The sequence below is a fragment of the Parasteatoda tepidariorum genome, chromosome 4 (genome assembly GCF_982258835.1).
Source record: "Parasteatoda tepidariorum strain Cologne lab strain chromosome 4, Ptep-v5.0, whole genome shotgun sequence".
NCBI lineage: Eukaryota > Metazoa > Arthropoda > Arachnida > Araneae > Theridiidae > Parasteatoda > Parasteatoda tepidariorum.
The window spans coordinates 34,356,146-34,372,075 of record NC_141758.1 but is presented as its reverse complement, the minus strand read 5'-3'; the positions used below and the strand labels follow the sequence as shown (position 1 = coordinate 34,372,075).

General features: G+C 31.3%; 1 protein-coding gene across 1 annotated transcript in view; it reads left to right on the top strand.

The window, feature by feature from the left end:
• bif (protein phosphatase 1-binding protein bifocal) overlaps nt 1–455 on the top strand; it is a 100,001-nt gene extending 99,546 nt beyond the window's left edge. Inside the window, exon 4 of the mRNA XM_016074224.5 lies at nt 211–455. The gene's annotated coding sequence lies outside the window, so the exon portion shown is untranslated. The remainder of the gene's footprint in view (nt 1–210) is intronic.
• The last annotated feature ends 15,475 nt before the right edge of the window (nt 456–15,930 follow it).

Sequence of the window (15,930 nt, the reverse complement as noted above, 5' to 3'; positions counted from 1 at the left end):
TTTTTGATTAATTAAAAAAAAAAAAAAAATACACGAGAAGTTTCTTGAATGGTCAACAAATTACGCGACGGTAGACATTTTAATTCCATAACCATTTAAAAAATGTGAATGAACGCCGGTCTACCTATTCACCTCATGTATGAAACTATTTAATCATTACGTCATTTCGGATTAAAATAAGCTTCTAATATAAATTCTTTTTCTTTTTAGGAATGGATTCTCATCAAAAACCCGGAATTTCCTGGACTTGGTTCGGGTCTTAAAAAAGATTGTTCCGCTACTGACTGTATACGAGGCAGTGACTTCATCATTCCATTGTGTGTCTGACACCGGTTACGGTTCAAGTGAATATTTCACCATGTAGCAGTTTTCATCCAGAAATCATGACTGTTTGTACATTGAAGATGTTGTTCTCTTAGTTTGTCTATTAAATATAATTTTTTATGTTCTCAAAATTCTTCTTTTTCTTTTCTTGCTGTTATTTCCAATCACACTAGTAAATCGTAAATGATAAAAAACCGTAAATGACGATAAAAATGATGAAAAAGAAAAAAATCAAATAGATTTTACAAAATAATATAAATTTGAAGTTAATAATTGCAAAATATCTAAAAATTTTAGTCACAAGGAGATGTATATTCAATGTTTTTCATATTCAAAGAAATACAAAAACTATTTTGCACTATAACTACAAATTTAAACGGATAGCAATATTTTTATTAATTTTGAATAGTAATTTATAATGATTTTAAATAGTTAAAACACATTGCTAATTAATAATAATTACTAAATTAAAGTAATTAACTTAATAATGCAGAATAAAAAAAAGAAAAAAAAACTGAAAATTCTAAAGTATTTTATCTATTAGTACCCAAGAAAAAAAACTGGGTAGAATGTGCACAATAAAAAACTATTCAATCGATTCCGTTAAAGATTTGCTATTTAAAATTACTTTGCATAATAGGGGTCATTTTAATACTATTAATAATATTTTTTCACTTAGGAAATAAATAAATATGTAAGAATTATTTTCACATGAAATCTTTGTTGTTAAGTCAATTTTATAAACTCGATGAATAAATGAAGGCAAAAAATTTCCGCTATGTTCTTGCAGAATCATGATCAAAAAATTGACATGCGGTATTTACTTTCATCTGATAAAAACATCATGCAGTACTAAACTTTCGACTCAACTTATTGAATCTGACTCAACTTATTGATTTCGACTCAACTTATTGAAAGGTACTTTTATATACCGTATTTCCATAATTATCAGATTTAGAAATTCAAGAAATTTAATCCGAGCGAAGAAAGGCTATTTTACTTATTATTATTTTTTTCTTTTTAAGGAAGAACATTTTAGTGTTGAGTTTCTTAAAATATTATTGCTTTCTTCTTCTTCTTTCAAATCCCCATTTCTAGCCTAGCTAGACAAAGTTCATGAGATTGTACACCTTCAAAAAGTCTAAAACAAGTAAGGGTCTTTCAATTAGGTCTTGTTTTAAAAGACCGAGGCAGTCCAGTAGATGTTCAGGGGATGCCTCGGCCGAAGAGCACTTGGTACAATACGTCATTATTGCTTTATTACATATTAGTACATTTTTGGCGTAGTTCTCAAACCATTTTGATTGACTACCAGAAGGTAACTCTCCCAAAAAGATGTTCTGCAGAGCCTTAGGGTTAGTGGAAGGCAGAGCCGTTTTTAAGGATGGGCCAAGTGGGCCCTGGCCCAGGGCCCCGAGTTCTAATAGGGCCCCCAAAAGTCTAAAATCACATTGAATTAATTGTTTTTTTTTTAATAACTCATTTATTATTTATAACTTAAGAGGGCCCCCAAACCCCACTTTTTTCTTCTTTTTTTAAAGTTTTATTCAGAGCTGAGGCCCTCTGAAGCCCATATTATACATATTTTTTTCTTTCTTACATTGTCGGATTCTTTTAAAAATTTAATCGAAGTGTTTTCAAATATAAAATAATTGTTACTCTTCACTTTTCTAACTAAAAGAGCAATAAAAAGCTCTTTCCACTAATGAAAATATCCCCACTTTCGTAGCTACCACCCACAGAGTTGTCAAATAGCCTTCTCACCTTACACTGTGAGAAAATGTATTTAGCTTCTTTATATTGCCTCGGGGCTCTTTTTTTCTAATTTCGAAAATATCAGATATCCACAGAAACACCCTTTTGTCTGATTTCTGCTCATAAATTTCTAGGAAGAAAAATTTCTTGGGCTGTAAATAGGGGGAGAGTCTTCTTAGAATTCCTTTGGGTCACTCTGTCTTGGGATTTTCATAGTGCCTTTAAATTGGACCTCGTTCGATTCTAAAGTTTCTTTCATAGAAAATTGTTTTCTAATTTATTATAAAAGCTTTTTTTCTTTTAATCATCTTAAATATTTCAACTAGCCTAATAGTTTTATTTACTTAATTTTTGTAGTTGATTTTATTTTGTTATTTTTCAAATTAATCGTATGAGAATGCGTGAATTGGAAATTCTACATCAAATTTTCGTTGGATATTAAGAAGACATAAATCTTTCACGTTGGAGGTAAGCAAATGTTTTTATTATACCAATTTTGGTTGTGGTTAGGGAAAACGTGAAAGATTTGTGCAGTTCTTTATATATACATTGTGAATTTTTTTTGTTTATTTATTTAAATGGCGGGCCACTATTCAATTCCTTCTTTGAAGGCCTATCTGCCAAAATTCTTGATTTAGTCTGTTCTGGATGAAATTGAGATGACAAATGTAATTTTATTTTAATTTACTTACTGCTAATAGACAGAAACAACATAGGATTTTGTTTAATGGGGCATTGAATTCAAATGATCATCAAATAAACAAATGTTTAAACACGAGAAAAAAACTTTTTAAAACTCCTGTATGACCAAATTTTCCATGTTTCCCCTAAATATGAAATATGTTTAATTTGTAATATTATATTTCGTACACAAAATTAATTTATTTAGTTAGCTTATGATTTTATTGTTTATTGATCATATTCGTTTCGATTTTTAACTCCTTGATTTTTGTTGTTATTATGTGTCTAAAGTTAATCAGGCTTCTCAATTTTTTTAATTAATAAGGCTTTTAAATTTCCAAATCAAAGTCGAAACAATTTCTTAAAATTGTAATTCGAAACTGTATATGAAATTTTGACAGCTTTGTTTTTATTTTAAACATGTGCATTTAATTTAATAAAATAAAAATAAATAAAAAATATATAAATAAATGCTTGAATAAAATAAAAAACTTCGTTATCATATCATCTTTTCAACAATTTGAGTATTAATAAATTATTTAAAAATAAGCAATTTTTAGTTTAAAAGGTGAAAAATTTTTTTATTTGTTTAAAAGGTAACTATGCTCCATCATTCGATGATGAGACTATTTAATATCTGTTCCTAAGGATCAGAATTCTCTTTTATTTTACTTTATTGTGTGATATATTTAATACTTTCATGTGATATGCTGCAGTTTTAACTGCCTAAAAGATGACTAAAACTGTCAATTCAAAAAAACAATTAATACTTTTGAACATGAATTTAAGTAACTCCATACGTTTTGTTTGGCTATCTCATTTTACATTATCGCAGTATTTAGAGAAGACAGTTGCTTGTCGTTGTGAATGATATAAGTAAAAGAAGCATACAAAAAAATATATATATAATATTTCAGTTAATGCCCTCAATATTATATTTTTAAGTTTCTCGCAAAAATGTGTTTAAAAAATAATTGTCACAAACAAATCAATATTAAGTAAGAACGAAACAAAAATGATATCAAAATATGCTGAATCACTAGTGAAACAGGTGGGATGAAAGACATCGAAACCAATTTGATTGAATAGTAAAACTAGAAGGTGTTTCTAAAATCCGGAAATCAATTAGGTTTCAATATTTTTTAGTCACAAAATTAATCAGGGGCTATTCGTTAGATTTCAACATGTGTTATGTTTTTTCTTTGATTAAATATTAAACATTAACATAAACATTAAATATTAAATATTAACATTTGTCTTTTAAAACCTTTCATTCTATAATAAAAATAATTATTCTATAATTGTAATTCTAAAACTAATTGCTAACTGATATAAAGCTTTAGTGTGTTTCATTAATACACTGGTTATCATAAATTAAGGAAAAATCACAAAAATAGCGATAACTCTTTCAAAAGTAAGCCAAACCGTGCAAAATTTGCATATGTTGTCCACTAAGAGTAGCTGAGTAAAATTGCAATATGCAAATTAGTGGCGCTGCACTCGGCTTACGTCATCTGCCTGGAGCATAAAAGTCCAAGTTTGAGAGAAAGCACACAAATTTTACTGTGATTGCGACATTGAAAATCTGAGATAGCCAATTCGTAATAATGACCTCTAGGCATCATTTGCCTGAAGAACTACGATGGAGAGCCATCGGGAGACTAGAGGCAGGGCAGAGTCAATCAGAAGTGGCCAGATGGCTAAATGTGAGTCCATCTGTGGTTCATAGACTTTGGAGGCAATTTCAAACCACAGATTCGGCATCTAGGAGGTTCAGTCAAGGACGGCCAACTGTTACGACCAGTGCCGATGACCGATATTTGACATTAAGTGCACGCAGGAATAGAACCGCTACTCCGACACATCTTAGATCCTCTCTTGCTGCAGCCACCGGAAGGTTGGTGTCAACGTCAACTGTGCGCAGAAGGCTCCACGAAGGTGGTCTGTATGCGAGACGACCAGCCATTTGCGTGCCGCTCACATCACGCCATAGGAGAGACCGTTTGCAGTGGGCCCGACAACATGTCCACTGGACGTCAGATCAATGGAGGCCTGTTCTCTTTACGGATGAGTCCAGGTTTAGTCTAGAAAGTGACAGTAGACGTTATTTGATATGGAGAGAACCTGGGACCCGTTATCATCCATCAAACATCCGTGAAAGAGATGCATACGGAAGAGGCAGTGTCTGTGTTTGGGGAGGCATATCCTTAGGAGGGCGCACATACCTCCATGTCTTTCCAAGGGGAACCGTGAATGCTCAGGTTTATCGAGACAACATCCTTGATGCTTATGTGCGCCCATATGCCGGGGCAATTGGTGATTGCTTCCTGTTACAGGACGATAATGCAAGACCACACAGAGCTCGCATTGTTGATGATTATCTTCAACAGGAAACAATTACTCGCATGGAGTGGCCAGCTCGATCCCCGGACTTGAATCCTATCGAGCACGTTTGGGATGCTCTAGGGAGGCGTGTATCTGCCATCAATCCGCCCCCTCAGACCCTTGCCACGCTTGCAACTGCTTTACAAGAGCAATGGCTCTCACTTCCTATTGAACTGATAGACTGCATAATTGAAAGCATCACACATCGCTGTTTGTGCTGTATTGCTTCTAGAGGCAATCATATTCCATATTAAAGGTACTTTTTCTATTGCAAACCGATACTTCCAATTTGTTTATTTTATACATGTGCTAATTTCTATACTACTATTAATGTCTGATAATTTCTTTTTATGTTGTTTAATACCTTACTATGTGTTGTATATTGTGGGTAAGTTTCATAAAATTCCATGTGTAATTTCTTGAGTTATCGCGATTTTTGTGAATTTTCCTTAATTTATGATAACCAGTGTAGATTAAATGTCGTCTATCGGCGGAACCCCGACATTACGATTAAAGTTTATTAAGGAAATTACGAACATTATAACCTAAAAGCAGACTATTTTTAAAATATTTAATTGTAGGAATGTAGATTTTTCATCTTTTTATCATTATCAATCTTAAATAAGGTTTTATATCCGACAGTTAAATTTGCAGTCCTTGTGTTATATACAGTCTAGTTTTGAATTTATTTTTGGTGCATATACATGAGCTGAAAATGAATAAGATAAGCCGAATTATGGTTTACTTCGAAATGAACTGAAGATACTTGTTATAAACGCTAAAAATTTTAATTTTGAAAGCATTTTTCCAGAATGTCAGGTATCCAAATAACTTAATTTATTAAATTAAAAAAAAAATATTAAAAAAATATCCGCAAGGCAGGTGTGTATATTTGGAGCTGTTGATTATGAAATCTAACACAAAACTGTGAGATCGTGAGTTCTATTCCATCTGATGACAGTCTTTAATTACTATTTATTAATACTGAAAAATGTTTTTCTTATTTTTTTTAAGTATGCATGTTCAAAACTAATAATTTAACAATTATTTAAAAAACTAGAAGGCTCCGCTTCCTGTTCATTTTGCTCATTAACCCTCGTGGTTGCTTCTGCATTTATTGCAGAATAAGAGGAAAAACAGTTTATTTCCATTTCTTTTTTACAAAAATTATGATTGAATTACCATTTACATTTTGAAGATGACTAAATTTTGGCAAATCAATAAAATTGGTACCAGTTAATAAAATTAGAAAATTGGCACCTGCCGCAGAGTTATTACTCAATGAAGATGGACTCAAGGAATAGAGCATTCTCCTCTGAATGAGGTGCACCGAGTTCGAATCCCAGTGATGGCTGGTCGATATGAATTTCACACCCAACTTTTACCGACCACAGTATCGACGTGAAATATCCTCTGTGGTAGGCGGATCATAGGTTAGAGTCCCTTTGCCGTCAGGCTAACCGTGGAAGGCAGTCGTGTTCTTCCTCTCTATGTACCGTAAATGCGGATTAATTCCATCAAAACGTCCTCCATGAAGGCAAAAATTTCTTCCAATACTTGATCCTGGAGTTCTCTTGTATGATGGATTGGGTTCAAAATTACAAGGCTACGGAGCTGAACATTAGTAGTCGTAAACTCGAAATTGGGTGAGCTGTTCAATGACTGTTGTAAAATAAACTAATAACTTGGCCACGATAGCTTGGTTGGTAGGGCTATGGACTCCTGCTCTTGAGAATGTAAGTTCGAATTCAGCCGACCGAATAATACCCATGTATAAAATGGTGACTGGTGCATGTTAAATCTGTCGGGGTCATAAAGTCCTCCAAGTTCTTATGACAACTCAATACCTCTGGGAACTGATTCAGGAGTTGCCTTGTCTTCTGGATTGGTTTTAAAATTTCAAGGCAACGTAGTTAAACATTGGCTCAAAATTGAGTAAGTTTTTCAACGATTATAAAAAACGATTATAATCAAACTGTATTTTCTTGTATTCTTTCTAACTCCTAGCATATTTTCTACACCCCTTCATAATTTGATGCTTTTAAGTCTTACAGATTTTGAGTTGCAAAGCAAATTGTATGTCTTACAGGAAATTGATTTTGATGATGTGATAGAACATTCGCCTCTCAAAAAGCGCGAAAAGTATTGTTACCTTAAATTTTCGATAAAAATAATGTATATAAGTTTTTATAATTAATTTATATTTTTTTTACTCTTGAAATAAAATAATTTTTAAAAATTATTCAAAATTAAATTTTTTTTCTCCAAATTTATTCATAAAGGGCCCCCAGATAATGACAGGCCCAGGGCCCCTATAAACATAAAAACGGCTCTGGTGGAAGGGTCGCGGAATTTCTGAGAACCAGGACTTAAATAGCAAAATTTAAAAAAATATGTAGTTCTTCTAATAACAATTTTCTGTTGAGGCATGAAGAACAGACTGATTCAGAACTAGACGTGAGGCCGCACCCCGCACCAGCCGTGCAAATTCAATGGATGGTGTTTTCTACACTAGGGAACGCTGCAAGCTCGGGACTGCCTAAATTTCCGGGTTACTGTTTCAGTTGTATTTTAAAGCCATTTGGCATCATTGTGTTTTGAGATTCTTGCAAACAATGTATTTGATTACTTATTACTTATGTTTACAATGCTAACAATACTTGTGTTTACAATACTAAAAGTGTTAACACTAGCGTAAGATGGTGCACAGCTTACAACACGAGCAAACAGTAATAAACAAATGGAAAGAGGCCAAATCAAGACTGCCAAAAAAGCGAGTTATTCAAAATCTAGCAGCCATGTCACCTTTTTTAATAATAAATAACAAAATAACTAAAACAAATTTTCACTCCAAACTCCCCTGAATTACATAATAACATTAATATCTTATGAAAGACGGCAGATTTCTAATTATCTAACTTATTTCTTTTATTTGAAAACAAAATTATCCGTTTGAAAACATCGCCTATCAGAATAACATGTAGTAAGCAGCTACAAACTTTTTAACCGGAACTAGAGTAGGTCCCGAGCTCGAGATTGTTTACTTTTCTACTGAAAACACCATCCATTGTCTGAGGAAAAATCTAATTTTAAAACTAATACTGATAAAACAACGAAAAATTTTCTTTCTTCAGATTAAATATCCTTAAAATTATTAGTCCATTCAAAATGCATAGCAACATAGTGCGCAGAAAAATGTGCGGACCACTCTGAATAACTTGATCTAATGATTGGATCTTTACGTTCTAGTACTCAACCTTAATGATTCGAGGGGGTGATCTCAAATAAGCTAATTAATTAGAGCAGACGATATTTTTTAAGTTACGAAATCAGACACAAAAAAACATATTTTATTTCAATAAACCTAAATTTTTTTTCGCTGGATTCGGATTTCTGGTCCGCGAAATATAAGGAGTAGCCGCATTCTGGGAAATATGGTCCCAACAGTTTGGTCAGAAGAACGGTCCATCCAGTGGACCTCTTTATGTTTATTTAATTTTTTGTGTATTTCGCCATTCCTATAAAAAAATTTAAGCGAATTGAAATTTTTTTTACTTACAATTAAAAAATTTGTTATCGTTAATAATGATTAAATTTCGGTTGCTTTACTAAACTGAATAGTTCAGTGGGAATATTTTAATAGACATTAAAATAGCAGTATGACTTGATGCATTGATTGTTATAATGGAAGAGCCGTTGTAAAAGGGGCTCGTACTAAAGAGCATGGACTATCTGTACAGTATTGGCGATCGAAATGGGCTGCAGGTGGCGTAGAGCAGAACTCTTTTCCTATGGCAACACTTCACATGCTTTCACCATTAGCGTGTGGAAAGTCATAGAGGAAGGAAGTACGTTAGTTTCTCTCTTGATTTTCATATAGATTAAAATCTTTTAACTTGAAAAACTATATGGAACTGAAAACTACATTAAACATAGTTCTAAAGAAAAGTATCACGGAAATTTTAGAAAATATTTTTATTAAGTAAAAAGGAAAAATATTAAGAAAAGGGAAAATATCGTAGTACATTCCTATATAATTGAAAAGAGGAGGAAAGGGAAGGGAGAAGGGCTAAAGGCATGAAACCGGTCTCTCCCCAGATGGCGTATTCGAGTGTTGCGATCGCGAATTATAACTAAAAAATCAAACTTTTCCAAGTTTTACCACCTTTTAGAGATCATGCAAATTGATAATTTGGTAGGTTTCTCACATAAACACTATTTCCCTATCTAATAACATGATAGGTTCGGTTTTCTCATCAAAAAAAGTTTATTGCGGATAATATGCTATTTTTATAACTGTTGTGAACGTTTAATCGACGGGGATACTTCGGCTGGCTGGATTCGAACTCATGATCATGAACCCAAAGTCCAACCATGAGAAAAGTTAATCAAAATGCTAGAAGTTATTCCAAAGAATTTGATTTTAGAAAACAGTTATAGATAACCCTCATTTTAAACTTTTATGATAAACGGAGGATAGAAAATGTAACAACAAACTAATAAAGGAAATAGGGTCATATCATCAAAAGGATTGATAATTACCTTTCGTTGAACAAATATCGAAAAAAAAAAAAAAAAACTTATTACAATGAAATCTCTCGGGAGCTACTACGCTCGGTTCCATAGTAAAATGGTCGTCAATGCAGGTTAGTCGTTCTAATAGAGGTTATCTCCATTGACTTCAAAATGTTATCGAAGGTAAACGATTTTAATTTAAGTCAGTGTCATTTTCTTGGTGCGGAAATGCCACTTGTGTTGGCGTCATGAAAACCGTATCGGTGAATGAAAGTTACCGTCCATAGATATGAAACATACTGATATAATTATGTGCAAAAACGAATTTATCAAATTTATTTATAGTGTGCCATTTGTATTTCCAGCCATGTAAACTGTTTTTTATATTTCATGGATCTCCAATACAAGACGAACAGCGAAAAGGGCCATTCTTGGTCTCAGGCGCCCAGCTACACCGAGCAGACCAGATCAGCATTTAATTTTATGTTATAAAAATTAGTTTACTTTAAGAAATGAGAGGTTTGTTTGCTTTATTGAAATTACTTACATTTGCAGGCTGATAAACCTTTGTCAAGTAGGGCAAATAGAAAAATTCAGAGGACATCAGAAAGAATACATCCAGGGTTACGGTGGGATTCGGCCCCGAGGTTTGTTTGAGTAGCTTTTTTTCCAATTTAGCTTTCAACTCTAAAGCATTGACTAGCATCGTCTTTAGTGCACTTAGTCAGCAACATGAGGCTGTAGATCTCTTTCAGAGATTGTTAAAAAGAGCTCTCTAAGTAAAAGCCTCACACATATATTTTATAAGTACGTTTTAATCTAATTGATTTGATATTTTTTCGTTATTTGATTTTTCCCACATTTGGTGCAAAGGTTGAGACTGGCCGTTGGAATAGGTTTTCAGACACGCGATTGCTGGAAAAAATTATCTGAATATATTTTCCCAATGTGCACTTTTTATAGCGAACGATGTTTCAAATGTTTGCCAATTCGGAATTACTTTTTAGATTATTAATTGTACATTTTTTTTTGTTTGCCTCAGTGGTTTATTAATTCCAGCCGAAATTACTATGGAATTTTTTATTTTTCAATTTCGTATTCTGGAAATTTATCCGAAGTTGCGTTTTTCTCTAGCGTAAAACCAAAGATATGGTTCGTCAATGATAACCCAGGAAGAAACGAAAAGAAAAAAAGAGAAGAGGGCACTGGTAAGGGTGAAATAAATGTCTCAGTAACGAAATTTAAATTATTCATTCGTGGAAGTCTGCGAATCAGCGGAAGAATTACATGCCTGTGTTTTAATGGTCTGGTCTCTCCTATAGGTTTTCTTCAATACAAAGTCTATGGAAAAAATTCCGTGCTTTCCCAAAAGTGGTCGTAAATAGAGTAGGTCGCAACACAGAAGTAGTTTTTCTTGAAGGTTTCAGTGTATTAAGAGTTATAATGTCAGGTTGAAGAAATTGAATAGCGCGGAACGTAAACATTCCAATGAATGTTTAAAATGTATCACAAATCAGTTATGGCAGTAAATATTAGCACAAAAAACAAGACAAGCTGTACCATGGATGGTTGACATTGTAAAGTTAAACGCGAATGGCGATAAAATTCGTTGCAAGACTTCTGACTGATTTTCACACCTAAGCTTGAAAAAACGCACCATTCAATACTACTACACTTGTAGAGTTTCTAATATAACACGTTCTTTCGATTAAACTTTCAACGAAACAAACAAGAATTAATTCGAAAGACTCCGCAAGCTTGCTATGATGCTACCCAAAAATAACAAATTTAGCTATTTTACACATATATAGCCAAATAAGGGATAACACTCAAAACATGGCTAAACCTACACTTTATTCATGCTGTGATATTAATTTCGTTAAATTTGTTTTAGGCACACGACATGTTAGAATTTGTAAATTACAGAAAACTCGTATGAATGGCAAAATTATAATAAATTTAAACAAAAACCAGACTAACAAAACTTCCTAGAATATTAAGCCCGCTCACACATTGCCTCATAAGCGGAGAGATAAACCGGAAGTTTACTAAATTTCTCCCGGTTTTAGGAAGCTTGTTATTGTTTACATCTAGTCAACTACTGTTTGTCTAACATAGGTACTCTGCCAGACATTCGTCTGGAGCTGTGGCGGTGACTATGGTAACGAGGTATGATTATTTTATGTAGGGATGTGGGTCCCTCTTTAGGACTGGTTTCGGTGAGAGAAAAGGAGACGTCTTCATCGAAGCTACCCTCCCTAAAATGCCCTTTTCTTGTTTCCATAGCACCAGACTGCCGCAGATTTAGTGGCTGTCAGAGTACCTAAATTAGACAAACAGTATCCATTTAATTTTTTACCTATCTTAGATATTCTAGTTTTTTACACAGAGAGTATCTCATAAATTTAGGGTAAAAATCAAATGCGGTAAATCAGGGCGAAGTCTAGAGTAACAGTGTAATTTTAGTTAATAATAAATAGCTTCTGTCAAATGTAAATTTTTTATTTTTTAAACATTTTACAAAAGGGTGATGTATTTACATGAAATTTATATTGTTGACAAGTATATAGATTTTTTTTTTTTTTTCCAGACTAAAACCTGAAACAAGCTTTTTATTCAAACAATCATTGAGATAAAAATATATCATTTTTTGCTCTCACTGCACGGATCATGTAGAAGAATAAAGCTAAATCCAAGACAAAATTTGTTAACCAGACCTTCATCTAGCTCAAGGAAAACAAAATGAATATAAATATGTACACAGAGTAAAATAAATTAAACTAAGATTCACAACATTCTCAAACCTAAGCAACTACTTACATTTTTATACAACTCTCTCATTTAATCAACTAAAATGCTATGGCAAATTTTTTTTGAAGAGGCACAGTATCTTTTATATCATTGGGAAAGTAATAATTAAAAATTGTACACATGCAAATAAAATAAAAGTTGCAGGCATTGTCAATTTAGTTTAAAAGAGCATAAGCATGCTATATAATATTTAAGTGTAGGAGAACAAGAACTTCTTGGACGTTAAATAGGCCTTAAAACATTCAATGTGTAGGTTCTCACATTGCATCCAAAAATTATTATTATTATTATTAAAAAAAAAAAAAAAAAGCATACACGAGAAAGACACTTGGATAATTTTCAAAAGAAAGTTTTTATAGATTAAAACAAATTTAGTTCAGATATTGATTTAAAATTTAAGGGTGAAAGTAATTAGTTTATAACAAAAATTTTTTTTTTTCTTCTTAAATATAGAATGTAACAAACCTACTATATATTAATTTTTTTTTAAAGACAAAGCATACAAAAATCAATTCAATGTTTTTAATTTCATAAGTATAGCACTTAAACTTTATAAAAGTTATATATAATTAGCTGTACTACATCTTTTAATTTTTAAGACATATTCACATAGTTCTTATTACACAAATCAGTAATTATTTATTACCAATGGATATAAAAATTGAATAGTTCTCTGAAAACTATAAAAAATAGTGCATCTTTAGCAAAGTGAATTAGAAAAAAATCAACTTTTGAAAAAACACCCCATTTTTTAAAAAAAAAAAAAAAATTGGAAATTTTAATACCTCTAAGTGTGGACAAATCTATAGGTAGTATTTTTTGTTCAGTGTAGCAGCTATGTGAGAAATTTTTTAGCCTAATTTGTAAGTTTACAGAGAAAGCTTTTAAAAATGGAGTTACTTGTACTATACATGCCCATTTTACAAAATAAGAATACCGAGAGGAAAATAAAAATCAAGATTTCCTTTGCAACATAATTTTCAATTGTTATGCTTCTACATATAAGTTTTTTTATGATAGGGGTATTACTATCATTTTTATAATGAAAAACTATAGTCTGCAATATGCTTAAATTTACACGTACTATGGATACAAGTCCACCAGGAAACTAAGTGGATTTATAAGTTGAGAATAGACAATTTTATTTTTAATATATCTGCGTCATAATGAGGTTCAAAGGGCATGCAAGGCGGCATCCCCTACAAAACAAGCAGTAGAATATGAACCATGTATTAGAAAAATTCATATCTATACTCAACATATAGTACCATCTTTGATGTAGGATAATTTATTAAACATAAGAAATATATGCTTTTAGGCAATACCTAAAAAAAAAATGAAAAAATCCTGAACTATAAACTCTGTCATTTTACAGAAAAGAATAGAAATATCAGCTTTTGGCTCGTTACTACCGGCAACAATAAATTTTTTGAGTAAGAAAATTTAATGCTAGAAAAGCTATAAAACTTACAAAAAAAATCTTAAACAATATTTTTTAAAAGGAATTAAAATATGTTTAAAAGTACGGAAAATTTAGAGCACTCAAAATAAAAGATATGTCAGTTTAGTAATCAGTAGCTTAATAAATTAAAAAGTGGTTGTATACAGTAGGAAAATAAAATTGGTAAAATATGATTTTTTTCAGAACACTATGTATAAATTTGTGCAAAAATCTCGTACTCAACTATGCAAGATATAAAATCTTGTAAACTATGCAAGACATATACCATTTTATGACTTAAGTCTAGAATTTTATATTTGGCATAAGTCAGAATCCTTGATGCATGGGAAAACAAAGAATTCAATTTAACAAAAAATATGTTTAGAAGTTTACAAATCCAAAAGGATAATTTGAATAAAGCACAAAACAGGTAAAAAAATAGACATACCATAGTCTCCTTTCTCTAAACAAAAAAATATCCTCAGCGTTAAACACCAAATAACATTACAACAGTAAAGGAATAGTGAAAAGCGGTCCAACCAATCAGGACAGAAGAACAAGTTTGAGCAAGATTATAAAAAGGGTGATACAAAACATGTGAGAGAGGGATTGGCAGGACTACAGGGGATGGGGCAAAAGATAAAATTAGAATCAATAGATTTCCAAACATTGAAAAAAAAGTGGAATTATAGCAAGATCATTAACTAATTGTGTATAATATAAACTATAGTATGTCCATTTCTGTACTTTATTAATTATTTTTTTTCACTTAAGTTTAAAACCCTTCCAATTAAGGTTAAGATTAAAGTTAGACAATTAAACTTACCCTACCAGCTGGTACAACAGGTGGGCCAGAATGATAAACACCACCATGGTATGCACCGTGAGCAAAGAGTGATTAATTAAAATAAAAAGACAAATTCAATCACAGGCGCATGGAAGAATTTTCACTTCTGGATATTTAAAAAGGAAAACTGCATTTAAAAAATACGAGCAATTAAGAGGATAATGAATAAACAGTGCTCTATTGCGTTAAATAAAGGTTTTGCTATGATCATCAGTATCCTGCTATCAAGACATCAGTATCTTTACAATTTTAACCATAGCTTGTTAAAAACACTTAAACAAAATTTCAGGTTAAAAATATATAAATATTCATTTATGCTTTCAACCAATTATTGTTTATTTAAATGTAAATTAAATGGGTATAAAATAAAAAAAATCATTCACCCATATGATATGCTAGTATTTCATCAATTAATACAATGAAGCTTAATTTCAAGAAAAGTAATCACTATCAGACGTTTAATTGGCTAACGAAAAGTAAAATTTTAAACAAAATGAATATTGAATTAGATCAACAGCATAAAAAATATAAAATCACACAGATGGCAACAATAAGCATTCATGGATAGCAGTTGTGGAGGAAATTAACATTTAAATGTAATAAAAATAAATTAACAAATAAATAATTTATGGATCCAACATAACTGTCGATTCAAAGATAGAAAATAATGTAATAAATTTAGAAATAGTGAAAAAAATTATCATTTATTGTTACTCTGTTAACTTTTTAGAGAATTAAGGTTTGTTCATTTTTAGTAAGAACCTTCCATTCAAATTAGGAAAATGATGCAAAATCCATGCCAATTAATGAATTTTTTTTTCTCGATAGTTTAAAATATTTAAGCTACCAATCAATTCTTTTTAGCAAGAAGTATGAATAGTTTAAAATTAGAGCTTAGTTTTAAATTTAAGGTACCCCAACTGAATAATTCTTTTTTCATTGTGAAGGAACTTTAAAAAACACCTTAAATTTGAAATTAATAAGGAAAATTAAAATTTATAAACAATAAATAAAGGTTTTGGTATTTAGCAAAATATAATGAGTTTGAATTCAGTTTAACATTTAAACATTAAAAAAAAAAGGCTTACATATGTATGTCTAACATTCTTTTTTTATTCATTTATTTTAGAAAATTATTTGAATAACATTTTGTGTAATAAAATTATTAAAA